Raw genomic sequence first — 14,297 nt, forward strand, 5'->3', positions numbered from 1 at the left:
GACCATAACTCAAGAAGTTATAGACGGAAATAGCTGAAATTCAATAGGATTCTTCGTTTCACTAATATAAATCATGCATATAAATTTCAGAAAGATCGGGTGATAACTTTTGGCGTTAGAACGTTCAGAAGGTTCAATAAAGTGAAACATGGGCCATAACTCTAGACGTAATAAATGGAAATTGCTGAAATTCCATAGGATTCTTCATTTCACTAATATAAATAATGCATATAAATTTCTGAAAGATCAGATGATAACTTTTGACGTTAGAGCATTCACAAGGTTCAATAAAGTGAAACAAAGAGCCATAACTCTACACGTAAAAAATGGAAATAGCTGAAATTCACAAGGCTTCTTCGTGTCACTAATCTAAATAATGCATATAAATTTCAGAAAGATCGGATGATAACTTTTGGCATTAGAGCGTTCACAAGGTTCAACAAAGTGAAACAAGGGCCAAAACTCTTGACGTAATACACGGAAATTATTGAAATTAAATAGGCTTCTTCATCTCACTAATTTAAACAACATATATCAATTTTAACACAATTGGATGATAACTTTTGGCCTTAGAGCGTTCACAAGAAATTGTGGACAATGGACGGACGGACAAACCGACAGACGGACGGATGGATGGACAGACGGACGTACGGGGGCGACGGCAATATACGTCCACATCAGTGATGGGATTTTGCCCGTATATTCCGGACTTGTCCGAATCTTTTTTCCAGACGCCCAAAATTGTCCGACCGGGAATATGCCCAATCGCACATCAAGACATGGTGAATAATATTTAAAATTCCGAAATTAATATAGTTTACTGAGTGTATAACTACCACTCAACCCGATTATCGTCGATAATACGCTGGGTTTATTAGGTAATTAAGTGATCAACGTATTTATCGTGTAATACCGTCTATAGTACAAACCTACCTTGATTTAACTACTTAATCTGCCTTGATTGACTGACTTAATCCTTTGTCGGACAATTCATCAATCTAATCTTCAACAGAAGTCATTGCTTTCCTTTTGTCGGACTATTCATCAATTCAATAAGAATGATTATAATTTTAATCCACCTGTTTACCTCGTGGTTTCTCATTTGTAGGGCATCTTAATCGCATTGATGTGAGCCGACATCATCTATAATAAACTAATCATAGATGTTACATATCGTAAGAGTAAATAACACCCTAAATCAATGGACAGTCATTTTGTCTACGATATCTTTTACGTCTTTTAAGAATCCATATAGAAATTCTCATCCACAGTGGCACTTTCCCTTGATCTCGAGCGCGGCACGAATATTGCTTAACATATTATTAGGCAGTGCTTACTATGAAGCCGTGTGATGAGTCACGTAGGCTATTAGTCTCTATTATCCAGAAAAATATTCTACGAATATGTTGAAGACTAGGAGTTTCTGGGTGACCGAGACTAGTATGCACCCAGCAAAATAACAAAAAGGGGAGGGGCTACCAATAGCTATATGAGCAGAAATTCTAACGTATTTGTAGGCGTCAATCATTCTGCTGTGTTACCTATGATGCCTGTCACTCTGTCGTGACTATGAAAGAGTGTTATTCGCTGAAGTTAGCGATGCCTGTTTACAAGTGATTTAACTATTTCGGAAGTTCTGCATTCATTTGCTGCCGTATAAACGAAGACACGTAATTCTAAAGAAATATTATGGTTGTGAATTTGATGCCGAAGCAGGATCGGCAAGCTTTCATTCAACATATCACGAAAATGCTTAATTTTGTAGGACATTTACTGACATAAATTTGAATGCCGTACGGGAATTAAGTGTGAAAAATAGCTAGGTCACCAATTTTTATTACGTACGGGATTTGAATATTTTGTTGACATGTGGTTTTTAATTGTGGTATGAATTGAATACTGTATGGGAATTAAATATGAAAAATAGCGAGGTTCACCTATTTTTATTACGTACGGGATTTGAATATTTTGACATGTGACTTTTAATTGTGGTACGAATTCGTCTGCTTAAATAATGATAAGAGTTATGCCCCTTTATTTTCGGTAAAATGTCCGACAAGTAAAATTTTAAATCCCATCACTGGTCCACATTTCAATGTGGGCGCATAAAAAGGGCCATAACCCATGGCGTAATTAACGGAAATTCAATGATGGATATCAATTTCAACATATTAGATGATAACTGTTTTCATTAGAGCATTCACAAGATTCAACAAAGTGAAACAAGGGCCATAACTCTAGATGTAATTAACGGAAATTGCTGAAATTCAATAGGCTTCTTTGCTTTACTAATTTAAATGATGCATATAAATTTCATACAGATCGGATAATAACTTTTGTCGTTATTCACAAGGTATAAAATAACAAAGTGAAACAAGGGCCATAACTCACGGCGTAATTAACGGAAATTGCTGAAATTCAATAGGCTTCTTCGTTTCACTAATTTAAATGATACATATCAATTTCAAACAGATCGGATGATAACTGTTGTCATTAGAGCGTTCACAAGATTCAACAAAGTGAAACAAGGGCCATAACTCTAGATGTAATTAACGGAAATTGCTGAAATTCAATAGGCATCTTTGTTTTACTAATTTAAATGAGGCATATAAATTTCATACAGATCCGATAATAACTTTTGTCGTTAGGGCATTCACAAGGAACAACAAAGTGAAACAAGGGCAATAACTCTAAAACTAATTAACAGAAATTGCTGAAATTCAATAGGTTTCTTCGTTTCACTAATTTAAATGATGTATATCAATTTCAAACAGATCGGATGATAACTGTTGTCATTAGAGCGTTCACTAGTGTTGAAAATCGGATCGAGATTTGTGATCCGAATACTTTTGTTGGCTATCCGAATACTATTCGGATACGTGAAATTCTTGAACAAAATTACATCAAAAGTTCATATACCGGTACTCATAATTTCTTACTTGTTTCAATGTTTATGAGTGTCTGTGTATGCCGAGTATGAAATCGTACTTTCGATTTGCAAATTCTTTGAGCCGCGAAGAAAAAAACGGGCCTACCTTTAACCGTAATTATTAAGACTATCTATGACATCGGTCTGACATCCAAAAAAATCAATGAGGTGAAGGAATTTGTATAGTATAACTACTACTCCTGTTATCTGCACCCTCCCACTTATCATTTTGCTCAATCAACACGAATGAAAAAAGTAAAATAAAACCATGTGCCATTTATTCCGGCAAGGTCGTTTGCCTCATTCTAATAATCTACTACTATTGAACCAATCAGTGAGTGGGAATATACGTGACCTAGGTCGTTATAAATAAATTTCATTGTGGGAAGTCAAAACACGGTCTAAACTCGTATGCGTATAAACTAGCGCAGGGAATGAATGAACATTTTTTTTATTTAGACTACTGTTTTCGTTGCACTGCATTAATAATTTTATTAGTTACTATCACTAAATAATACGCATAATGTTGACATTTATGCTCAGAGCTACGTACGTGATCAATTGCATTGGGGAAAATTTCAAAGTAATCAGACGTAAAAATGGCTAAATATAGAGCATACGGAATGTCAGAATATATTGTAACGAATAGTAAACGGATAGTAAAATGATTCGGATAACCCTTATTTTGTATCCGTTAACGAATATCCGAACAGTAGTTTCAACACTAGCGTTCACAAAATTCAACAAAGTGAAACAAGGGCCATAACTCTAGATGTAATTAAAGGAAATTGCTGAAATTCAATAGGATTCTTTGTTTTACTTATTTAAATGAGGCATACAAATTTCATACAGATTGATAACTTTACTCGTTAAAGAGTTCACAAGGTGCAACAAAGTGAAACAAGCGGTTGCCATGCAAGATACGCCCACATTTTGCAAGAGATGGACAGAGAACAAGCTCAAAAAAAGTAGTGATTTTTCGTATAATCAAGGGCCATAATTCAGGAAGTTACAATCCGATATGCATGAATATTGAAAGGAACCAAGATCTTTGGGTTATAAACATGAATTTCAAGTTTCATCAAAATTGGATCAAAACTGTTTCCTCTCTCTAGAGGATCCAAAACCTTGATATACCATATATACTGAGCGCCATGGAAAACGCATCACTTTTTTTCCCAAATATTTTATTACTAGGTGGTTTTGTATGTATAATATTATGCAATACTATGAACTATTGTTTCACACAATGCTCCCAAACGCAAAAAAAATATCGGCCCGCGTGCACAAAAAAAAAAATTGCACGAGATGCCATGAAAAACCCAATATTCACGTGCAGCATTGTTTGTGAGCCCTTTAAAAGCATGTTTTCAACTTAATGTGCAGTACTGTGAAATTTCAATCTGTCGTAATTTGTTGTTGGATGTGCGAAGGAATCGAGTTAGAGATGCCAAGACTTACTGAAAATCAACGGAATGAAGCCATGGGAATGTCCCGGGCTGGCATGTCTACACGTGCTATTGCCAGACACTTCCATTGTCATCAGTCCACTATTGTAAGGTTGGTGGAACGTGTTCAAGTTACTGGATAAATGCGTGACCGTCAACGTCCTGGTCCACAACGCGTTACAACCCAGACTCAAGACCGCTACATCCGGGTCACTCATCTGCGTGACAGATTCCGCCCAGCGACTCGACCTTATGTTGGAGTTATCCTCAGGGATCGTCACTGTCAGCGGCGTTTGATATGGGCTCAAGGACACCAGACATGGAGAAGAGTAGACTGGCAAAGTGTGTTCTTCAGTGATGAGAGTTGCTTTCATCTTTATCACGCTGATGGGTGTCAACGTGTATGGAGACGTCTTGGGGAACGTCTTGCAGACTGCTGTGTCTTCGAAACGAATCAATGGGGTGGGGGAAGTGTAATGGTGTGGGGAGATTGGACGCCGTCTGTATCGGAGACCACAGATGCACACCATTGCTGCTTTAGAAGCTTCTTTTGTCCAAGAATGGAACAATTTGCCCCAGGCCTTCTTTCAAACATTGGTTTATTCCATGCGACGTCGCTGCACAGCGTGTGTAAGATCCTGTGGAGGACACACGCGCTACTGACATCTGTGTCATACTTTTGGTTTTGACCCCTCTGACTTTGTACCGTTGATTAAAGATTAAACATCCATAAGTGTACAAATGTGTTGTTATTGATGTGTTCCCATTTGAATATTGTTCACAATAAGAAGCAAAATAAATAAGATATGTTTACAGGGTCATTTAGTTATACGAAAAACTAAGTGATGCGTTTTCCATGGCGCTCAGTATATTTGCGTACGAGGGGCAGCCATTTTGTCCAGCAGTTTTGGTCCAATTTGTATGAAATTCAGACTCAACCATCATAAGGGTATAACAGTGATATATTCAAATGTTTTTTTTTAAATCGGATAAAAATTGTGACATCTAGAGGGATCACATCCTAAAAATGCGACTGTTCGTACAATCAAGGGCCATAATTCAGGAAGTTACGATCCAATATGCAAGAATATCGACAGGAACCAAGATCTTTGGGTTATAAATATGTATTTCAAGTTTCATCAAAATCGGATCAAAATTGTGGCCTCTAGAGGATCCACAACCTTGATATACCATATATTTACACTATTTGTGTGCAAGAGGCGGCCATTTTGTCCGGCAATTTTGGTCCGATTTCCACGAAATTCAAACTCAGCCATCATAATGGAGTAACGGTGATATACTCGACAGTTTTTTTAAATAGGTTAATAATTGTGACCTTTAGAGGGACCACAATCAGGGGCCATAATTCAGGATGTTACGATCCGATATGCGCGAATATCGAAAGCAACCAAGATCTTTGGGTTATAGACATGCATTTCAAGCTTCATCAAAATTGCGCCAAATTGTGACCTCCAGAGGGTCCACAACCTTGAAATACCAGATGTTTTCACTATTTGCACTGAGGAGCAGCCATTTTGTTTGGCAGTTTTGGTATGATTTTCACAAAATTCAAACTCAGCCGTCCTTAGGGTGTAACGGTGATATAATAATACGTTTTTTTAATCGGATAAAAATTATGACCACTATAGGGTCCACAAGCTAAAAACGCGATTTTTCATACAATCAGGGGCAATAATTCAGGAAGTTACGGTCCGATATGCGCGAATATCGAAAGGAACCAAGGTATTTGGGTTATAAACATGCATTTGAAGTTTCATCAAAATCCAATCAAAATTGTGACCTTTAGAGTGTTCACAAGCTAAAAACGTGATTTTTCGTACAATCAGGGCCCATAATCCATGAAGTTATGGTCCGATACATGCCAATATCAAACGGAACCGAGATCTTTGGGAGATAGACCTATATTTCAAATTTCTTCAAAATCGGATAAAAATTGTGACCTGTAGAGTGTCCACAAACAAATCGTGGACAGACGTCCGGACAGGGGCGACGACCATATACGTAAACATGAAAATGTTCAAATAGACTAAAGGCACTAAAAATAAAATCTGATCTTATTAAATCCAAACCTTGCTAATATATTATGTAAAAACAGATTTTTAAAGTTGTTGTATATTGTATTGTATATATCGGTAATTGTTTTGTAATAAGCCTAGCTGAGACATAAAATTGTTAGATGTTGTATTTTTCATCACACATCTTTGGCAGATAAAATACTCCAGTTGGCAGAAAAAAAAATGGACATTTCTTTATATAAAAATGATCATCCATTTTGGCAGAAATAAACTGAAAGCCAGTGTGAGCCCTGGGTGAATGGCTTGATAGAGTTCAAGGATCAGCAGAGATAAGCAATTTGATTGGTTGATTGGTCATAATGAGGCCCAAAATATGACCTTTGTCACCAGTCTTAAAGGGACAATGTCACTCCTGCTGGTTTGACAGCTTCAAAAGGTAAAAAAAAAAAGCCTTATTCTAAGTAATAGATATGTTAGTGTCCTACCTGTTGTGTAAATTATCCATTAAATCCTATTTTACTTGTCCAGAGGGTTCGAAAATATTTCTAAATCCAAGTCACATTTGAAAAGCTTCACGTTAGGCTTTTCAAATCATTTCAGAACCATTTCTATCAAGGGAGGTAATAAGCTCCAGATTTGATTGACTTCCTGTTCTAAGAATAGCTTTCCGTGATGTCATCACCGGGATATCCCACGCGTGTGGCACTATTGTCAGTATTGTCCCAAATAATAGTAAATACATAAGATCAGCGGAAATGGGGGTTAAAATGACTTGGATTACCACACAATTAATTCAAGTTAATCAATGACATTTTATAGACAGTCCATCCACAGACAATCTGCTTGTATTGTTTAGAGATATATACTATAGCCTATAAAACGCTGGTGTCAATATCACCTACACGACTACAGGTTCGAGTTCGACATTGATTGACAAACTTAAGTCTTGATTTTTTCCGTTGATTAAGCCCCAAACAATAACTCTTTCACAATTTCAATCTTTCAGGTACCACAGAAAATACTTTTAAGAGGGCATCAAACTGGGCTTTTGCACCAATGAAAGGAGCCAAGCATTATGGCTTCATGTTATCCTTGCTATATAATATGGTGAAGGCCCCTGGGCCCAGATGCCAGTCAAATATACAAACCTTAGCATCGGCAGATCACAGCACTGATTGCAATGCGGATCAGACTGCGCATGCTCGCTATATTGTGGTTACCCATAAAAACCCCATGAAATTTTACCTTGGATGCTACCCTGCAAAAGGCAATGTGTCTTTATTTAAGGAAATAAAATCGAATAGGCCTACTAATTATTGATCTCACATCTCCTACCCATACTGGTCTAAGCCTACTATGTGGCTGTCTGGCAAATTCTAAGGAAACACTTGTCTGCAATATCACCCTAGGTGGAAACAGGCATTAAACCTAAAGACCCCCCCACTCCCCTCCCCTTTTAGGATGGAGCATAAAGGCAAACCATGAAGGAAATGACCACTGGGTGGAGCTGACCTCTGAAAGATTGCTGGGACCATTGCTAAAACCAAGCCTGAACCAACTTCACAAATAGCCAAGGAAGAGAACCAGATTTTAATGTAAGAATTTTTTTTATTTTTCATAATAGTCTTCTTGGATTAAAACCAGTATACTGTCTATATCTTCAGGACACAACAGGAGGGTATTAGACTATTAGGACTCTATTCCCTGTAGTACCAAGGCGTCACATCACAAACTGCCTGTAAGCCATGTGTCGTCTCTGCGATTAACATCTTCGTCCTTACCAATTGCACGGACATCGGTTTGGTACACACTGGCAACAATCTGATTAAAATACAAATCTATATTTCATTTTGTTTTTTTATACTTTCGATGGCCTACACTACAAGAAGATCTGACCGGTTGTAGTGGAAGGTCGTGTCAGAAGTCATACAAGCAGCTTTTGACTCTATGACGCCAGACATTTGATTAACAAATCAGCCTTGATGTTTCTAGTGGGTTACCCAGTTCCGTGAAATTCATGCCAAAAATTGCCGAAACACATCACATCATCCAGAACTAAGTTATATATAACAACTTTTCCAGATCCTAGTGTAGTAAAGACAAGCATAATGAAATTTTGAACTATGAAAAACAAAACGAAATAGGATCTGCGGTTTAATCAGATTACATTGGCAAGATCCTGGCTCTAAATCATTCTCTTCAAACTACTGAAAAAATTAAATTAACCATACATTATGCAAGAACTAAATCTGCTAGGTATTGTAGGTCTTTCTTTAGGCCTGAAATGTTATCTAAATTATTAATTAGACATTAATTAACCTATCGGGACCATAATCAAATCTTGATGTCATCGCTAGCCTGTGATATTTACTGGATTGGAATCCTATCTGCTGCTCAATACTCTATGATCAAATCAAAAGATAGGTTGCCAGGCAACAAACCATACGCCCACAGCAGCTAAATCGTCCGAGCGGTCGACAAGGGTTGTCGCATATTTATTTCTTTGTAGGTAATAATCCGATCAGATTATACATTTTGTCGTTTGAGGGTTTACAAACAAACTGAAACAAGGGTCTCAATTCTGGAAGTAATCTACAGAAATTGTTGAAATTTGACAGACTTTTTCGTTTAACTAATTTAAATAATGCATATAAATTTCATACAGATCACATGATCACTTTTGTCATTAAAACGTTCACAATCGCCATAACTCTAGAAATTATTGACGGAAATTGTTGAAATTCAATAGACCTGTTTCACAAATTTAAATGATGCATAAAAATTTCATACATATCGGATGATAACTTTCATCAATCGAGCATTAACAAGATTTAACAAAGTGAAACAAGGGCAATAACTCTAGAAGTAATTATTGTAAATTGCTGAGATTCAATAGGCTTTTTCGTTTCACTAATTTAAATCATGCATATAAATTTCACAAAGATCGGTTCATAACTTTTGGCGTTAGAGCATTCACAAGAATCAATAAAGTGAAACAAGGGCCATAACTCTAGACGTAATAAACGGAAATTGCGGAAATTCAATAGGCTTCTTTGTTTCAGTAACCTAAATAATGCATATAAATTTCAGAAAGATCAGATGATAACTTTTGACGTTAGAGCGTTCACAAGGATCAATAAAGTGAAACAAGGGCCATAACTCTAGACGTAATAAACAGGAATTGCTGAAATTCAATAGGCTTCTTCGTTTCAGCAATCTAAATAATGCATAAAAATTTCAGAAAGATCGGATGATAACTTTTGACGTGAGAGCGTTCACAAGGATCAATAAAGTGAAACAAGGGCCATAACTCTAGACGTAATAAACGGAAATTGCCGAAATTCAATAGGCTTGTTCGTTTCAGTAATCTAAATAATTCATATAAATTTCAGAAAGATCGGATGATAACTTTTGGCGTTAGTGCGTTCACAAGGTTTAATAAAGTGAAACAAGGGCCATAACTCTAGAGGTAATAAACGGAAATTGCTGAAATTTAATAGGCTTCTTCGTTTCACTAATTTAAATAATGCATGTAAATTTCAGAAAGATCGGATGATAACTTTTGGAGTTAGAGCATTCACAAGAAATTGTGGACGACGGACGGATGGACGGACCGACAGACGGATGGGGGCGACGGCAATATATGTCCACATTTCAATGTGGGCGAATAAAAATTTGTTCTTTGTAAATATTGTTCTATTTGCCGTTTTTGTTTCTGTGTAAATATATTACGACTATTAAAAGAAAGTTTGTTCTTACTTTGAGTCCCTCTGTTCATTCATTTCTGAGTCTTTCAACTCACTCCCTTGTTGTGCCAGTTTTCCCTTTTTGTCTTTAGCCTTTTTTGGACTCAGTGGGGGTGGATGGAGAGGTGGTTTCATGACATGTTATATGTATTTGGAACTTTCGTCTAGATCTTATTGTCCTTGATATAGATGGTGCTGTTGATTTTGAAGGTTGTGTTGCATTAGTAGCTTCTGGATTAGTTGGTAAAGTAGGTGGTGGGGGTTTTCAATACAGGGTAATGAATCTAATGATTCCACCTGGCATGTCCGACACAAAAAAACGGTAGATCTGGTCCAGTTTTAACTAATCTCAAATAGACTGCTTTTGAAATACCTGTAAAACCAAAATGCAAGTATATAAATAAGGTTTTCCAGAATTCATATAAAATTATAGCCAATATGTCTAATTAAAATTAATAATTACACACAAGAAATTGTTCTGATCCGTTCCAACTGCAGAAATAAATCTTATGAATAATTTATCTAGCTTGAGTTGATATTACTGACTGAGGGTGAAACTTCAAATAATCAGTTCTATGATCAATCAATAATAATAAAAAAATGCAGCTTGGTGAAGCCATGCCAAGATTAGGCCTAATCAAAGCTAATAATGAAGACAATCGTCTAATTTTAAAGATAATCAGACAGTTTGTTCCATCAATTAAGTAACCAGGCAAAGCCAGTGATAATCAGTTTACTCGAGGTGAAGTATTATTAGTAGTAATGGTATGATCAACAATGACAACGGCCACAGGTATCGAAATTCCAATCATTCACTGCGCACTTTGTCACAGATTTTGAAGCCTTGAGAGTATAAGTAAATAATATAAACTTACCGGAAAGAATGGAATCATCGTTTGGGATGAATCGTAGCAGTTTATGCTTTCTAAAAGTTAAACTGTCAGTCATATCTATCATATCATAGCGAAAAGCGAGCAGTCTATAGTAAGCTGACATCTTTTACGCTTGCGCGACATTGGATTCCCCTTTTTCCTGTTTGTAGACAGATTTACTAGTTTCATTGATAGTGAAATTGTGAAAACACTCAAGGCCTAGTTGAAATTTTCCAATTTTTTAAATTAGGTGTGTTAAGATGAAATTTATATCATCAATTAAATGGAATATTGTAAAATAGTACATTTTGTTGACCAGAATAAAGATTGGGACATTTTATGTAGTAACACTACAGCAAGAGTGAAATTGTCCCTTTATTTAAGCCAAGTTTGTTCAACTTTTGTCACTCTTAAGTGATATTTTTAGCTTCCTGACTTGGTTAGGCTTTAGTCTTTGTTTCAGCTATGGACTCTAAATTTTAACTATGGTCACAAATTAGTGCTAATTAATTAGCTCTTAAATAGCATTCGTACAGCATTTTATGCTCTTAAGCAGTCATTTTGTGCAGTGAAACTCATAGAAATAATCCCGGACAAGACAATTTAATCAAAATCAAATCCACTCAAACGTCATTTTGTGACCCAAAATTTGACCTTTAACCCTTGTCACCTTTGAACGACTTGGTTAGCTAGCTTTTAGACTTTGTTTCAGTTATGGACTCTAAATTTTCATTACGATCGGATAGAAATTGTGACCTCTATAGGGTCCACAACCTAAAAACGTGATTTTACATACAATCAGGGACCATATTTCAGGAAGTTATGGTCCGATATGCGCGAATATCGAAAGGAACCGAGATCTGTGGGTTATAAACATACATTTCAAGTTTAAACGAAATTGGATAAAAATTGCGACCTCTACAGTGTTCACAAGCTAAAAACGTGATTTTTCGTACAATCAGGGGCCATAATCCATGAAGTTACAGTCGGATACATGCCAATATCGAAAGGAACCGAGATCTTTGGGTGATAAAGTTTAATTGAAATCGGATAAGAATTGTGACCTGTAGAGTATTTACAAACAATTGTGGACAGACGGACGAGTGACGACAATATACGTCCACATGAAAATGTGGGGGTATAAAAATTTGTTATATGTCAGGTAGCATAATTTACCCAAATCCACCATTATTTCAAAGACAATTTAATTTATATTGATATTTGATAAATATATCATTCTTTATGCCAAATTGTCATTTTTAATTTATAATCATAACATTTTTGTTTCAAAATGTGATTTCCACAAAAGTTGTCAGCAAGGGACATAACCAAAGGAAATAGTTTGCTTGGAAATTGTATTTTTGAAACAAAAATGCTACGATTTTAACTTTTACTTATGTTAAGTTAAAATGCTAATTTGGCAAAACAACAGTATATTATGATCAACCATAGATAAATAAGAGTTGAAATAATAATAATGGTGGATTTGTGTAAATAGTGCTACCGAATGTATTACTGCTTGTCCCATCACTGACAACAGAAATAACACATCAGATCACGCAAATTATTTCATTCATTGGCCCCAATACCAGGGCCCGATTCCTAGAAAATTCTTAAGCACATTCTTGTGCTTAGATTTAAGTAGACTTTGCATTTAAGTAAACTTACCTTATTTTGTGTTCCCAGAAAATTCTTAAGAACGTTCTTATGCTTAGATTTTAAGTAGACTTCATTGTAAGCACAAGAATGTTATTATGCGTTCCAAGAAAAAACTTAAGCACAACTTTGTTCTTAAACATAGTCAATCTAAGCACAAGTTCCAGGCAAGGTATAGGGCTTGCTTACCAACCTTAAGTCTGTTTCTGCTTCAAAAAGATGGCTGACCGTTGAGTTATTCGACGGCATTTCCGACACCTTTTGATACCAAAGAGACAATTACAAGACAGAGAAAATCCTTCGCCAGAAGAAATTTCAAATTAGGAATGCTATAGAAAATTTTGCTTCTAGGCCTACCCTGAGAAACCATTTTATTTATTTATTTGCCAATTAGTAAACAATAGGCTACAAACACACAGGCTACTTTAAGATCAGGCGCTCTCACAATTATTCAGTTAGTTTGTATGAGTCTGCGTTTTTGTTTTTTTTTATCTTGTGGCACATTTTATATGTGTATAGGGGACATGTCAAATGCATCTAAATCAACCATATATACATGTATATGACGTCAATGAAGCAGACGACAAATTTATGACGTAATTCGCATACCAAAGTTGTTTTTATGACGTTAAAGAGCATAGTAGTCCCAGTTTATGGTAAACTTTACCAGTCACAATGTGCTTAGACTTATACCTGACTTGTGCTTACGTAAGAATGGTCTTGAGCATTTTCTAGGGACGGTATTTTTATAAGCTTCTTATGTAAGAAAATGTGAAGCATGACTTTGTGCTTACTTTAAGAATTTTCTAGGAACCGGGTCCAGAGTTACTTAGTGAAGAATACTTTGAAGCAAGGGAGATAACCCCATTCAAGAAAATAACATGGGCACCTGCTAAAAAATTTATATTGACAAACATATTTTGATTTCAAAACACGCACAAATCACACTACATTTGAAATGTCGTATTCTTTGTATCAAGAATATCGAATAATGATGCTATTGATAAATAAATATTGTGTTTTTAATGTAAAGAGGTCTAAATTTTGCATTCATTTCGTTTGTTGAACATCGGCTAAACCCTTGACTGCCTTGAGTCCCTTGCTTGATTTTGTTTATATTTTTACTATTTTTAGTAGTTGTTTGTATAGACTTGACTCGAGACCCTAATCCCGGTTTAAAATATGCATTTGCAACCGACTGAGCAGCTATAATATCTACGAGGATGTATAATATACATACCAACTGAATGCCGAAAAATGTTCTTATTACAAGCCCCAAAATTAGTTGTTTTCGGTGTTTCACTTGACCTACGCCTCAAATCTTGTCGGCCATTACAATACAAGGCTACTACTGACTCATACAATATGGCGGCCCGACATGAAAGGAATTTCCCTTCCTGACGTCATAATCTGTCTGCATCTTTTTTTATCCCATAAAGATGCCAAGTTTTCTGTACACTAGACTGTACTGCACCAGGAAGTCAGAATTTAAACACACAGCAGCTCGTGCGGGAGTTTGTGTTTTGTTATGTTTTTTGTACTTTAATAAGACGTCTGTGGCTATTTACGGACCCGTAATCCAATATTATTATTGCTACTATTCTAAATCT

General features: G+C 36.0%; 1 protein-coding gene across 7 annotated transcripts in view; it reads right to left on the reverse strand.

The window, feature by feature from the left end:
* Positions 1-14,056, reverse strand: part of LOC126832717 (angiomotin) — a 147,446-nt gene extending 133,390 nt beyond the window's left edge. For 5 of the 7 annotated variants that reach the window (XR_008787453.1, XR_008787452.1, XM_050532374.2 and 2 more), the window contains exon 1: positions 13,928-14,051. The gene's annotated coding sequence lies outside the window, so the exon portion shown is untranslated. Of the gene's footprint in view, positions 1-8,001; positions 8,621-10,172; positions 10,533-13,927 lie in introns of those variants that run through there. The other 2 variants (XR_007674138.2, XR_007674137.2) reach the window with 2 other exon arrangements.
* Positions 14,057-14,297: the final 241 nt, after the last annotated feature.

The sequence above is a fragment of the Patella vulgata genome, chromosome 1, assembly GCF_932274485.2.
Source record: "Patella vulgata chromosome 1, xgPatVulg1.2, whole genome shotgun sequence".
Lineage (NCBI taxonomy): Eukaryota > Metazoa > Mollusca > Gastropoda > Patellidae > Patella > Patella vulgata.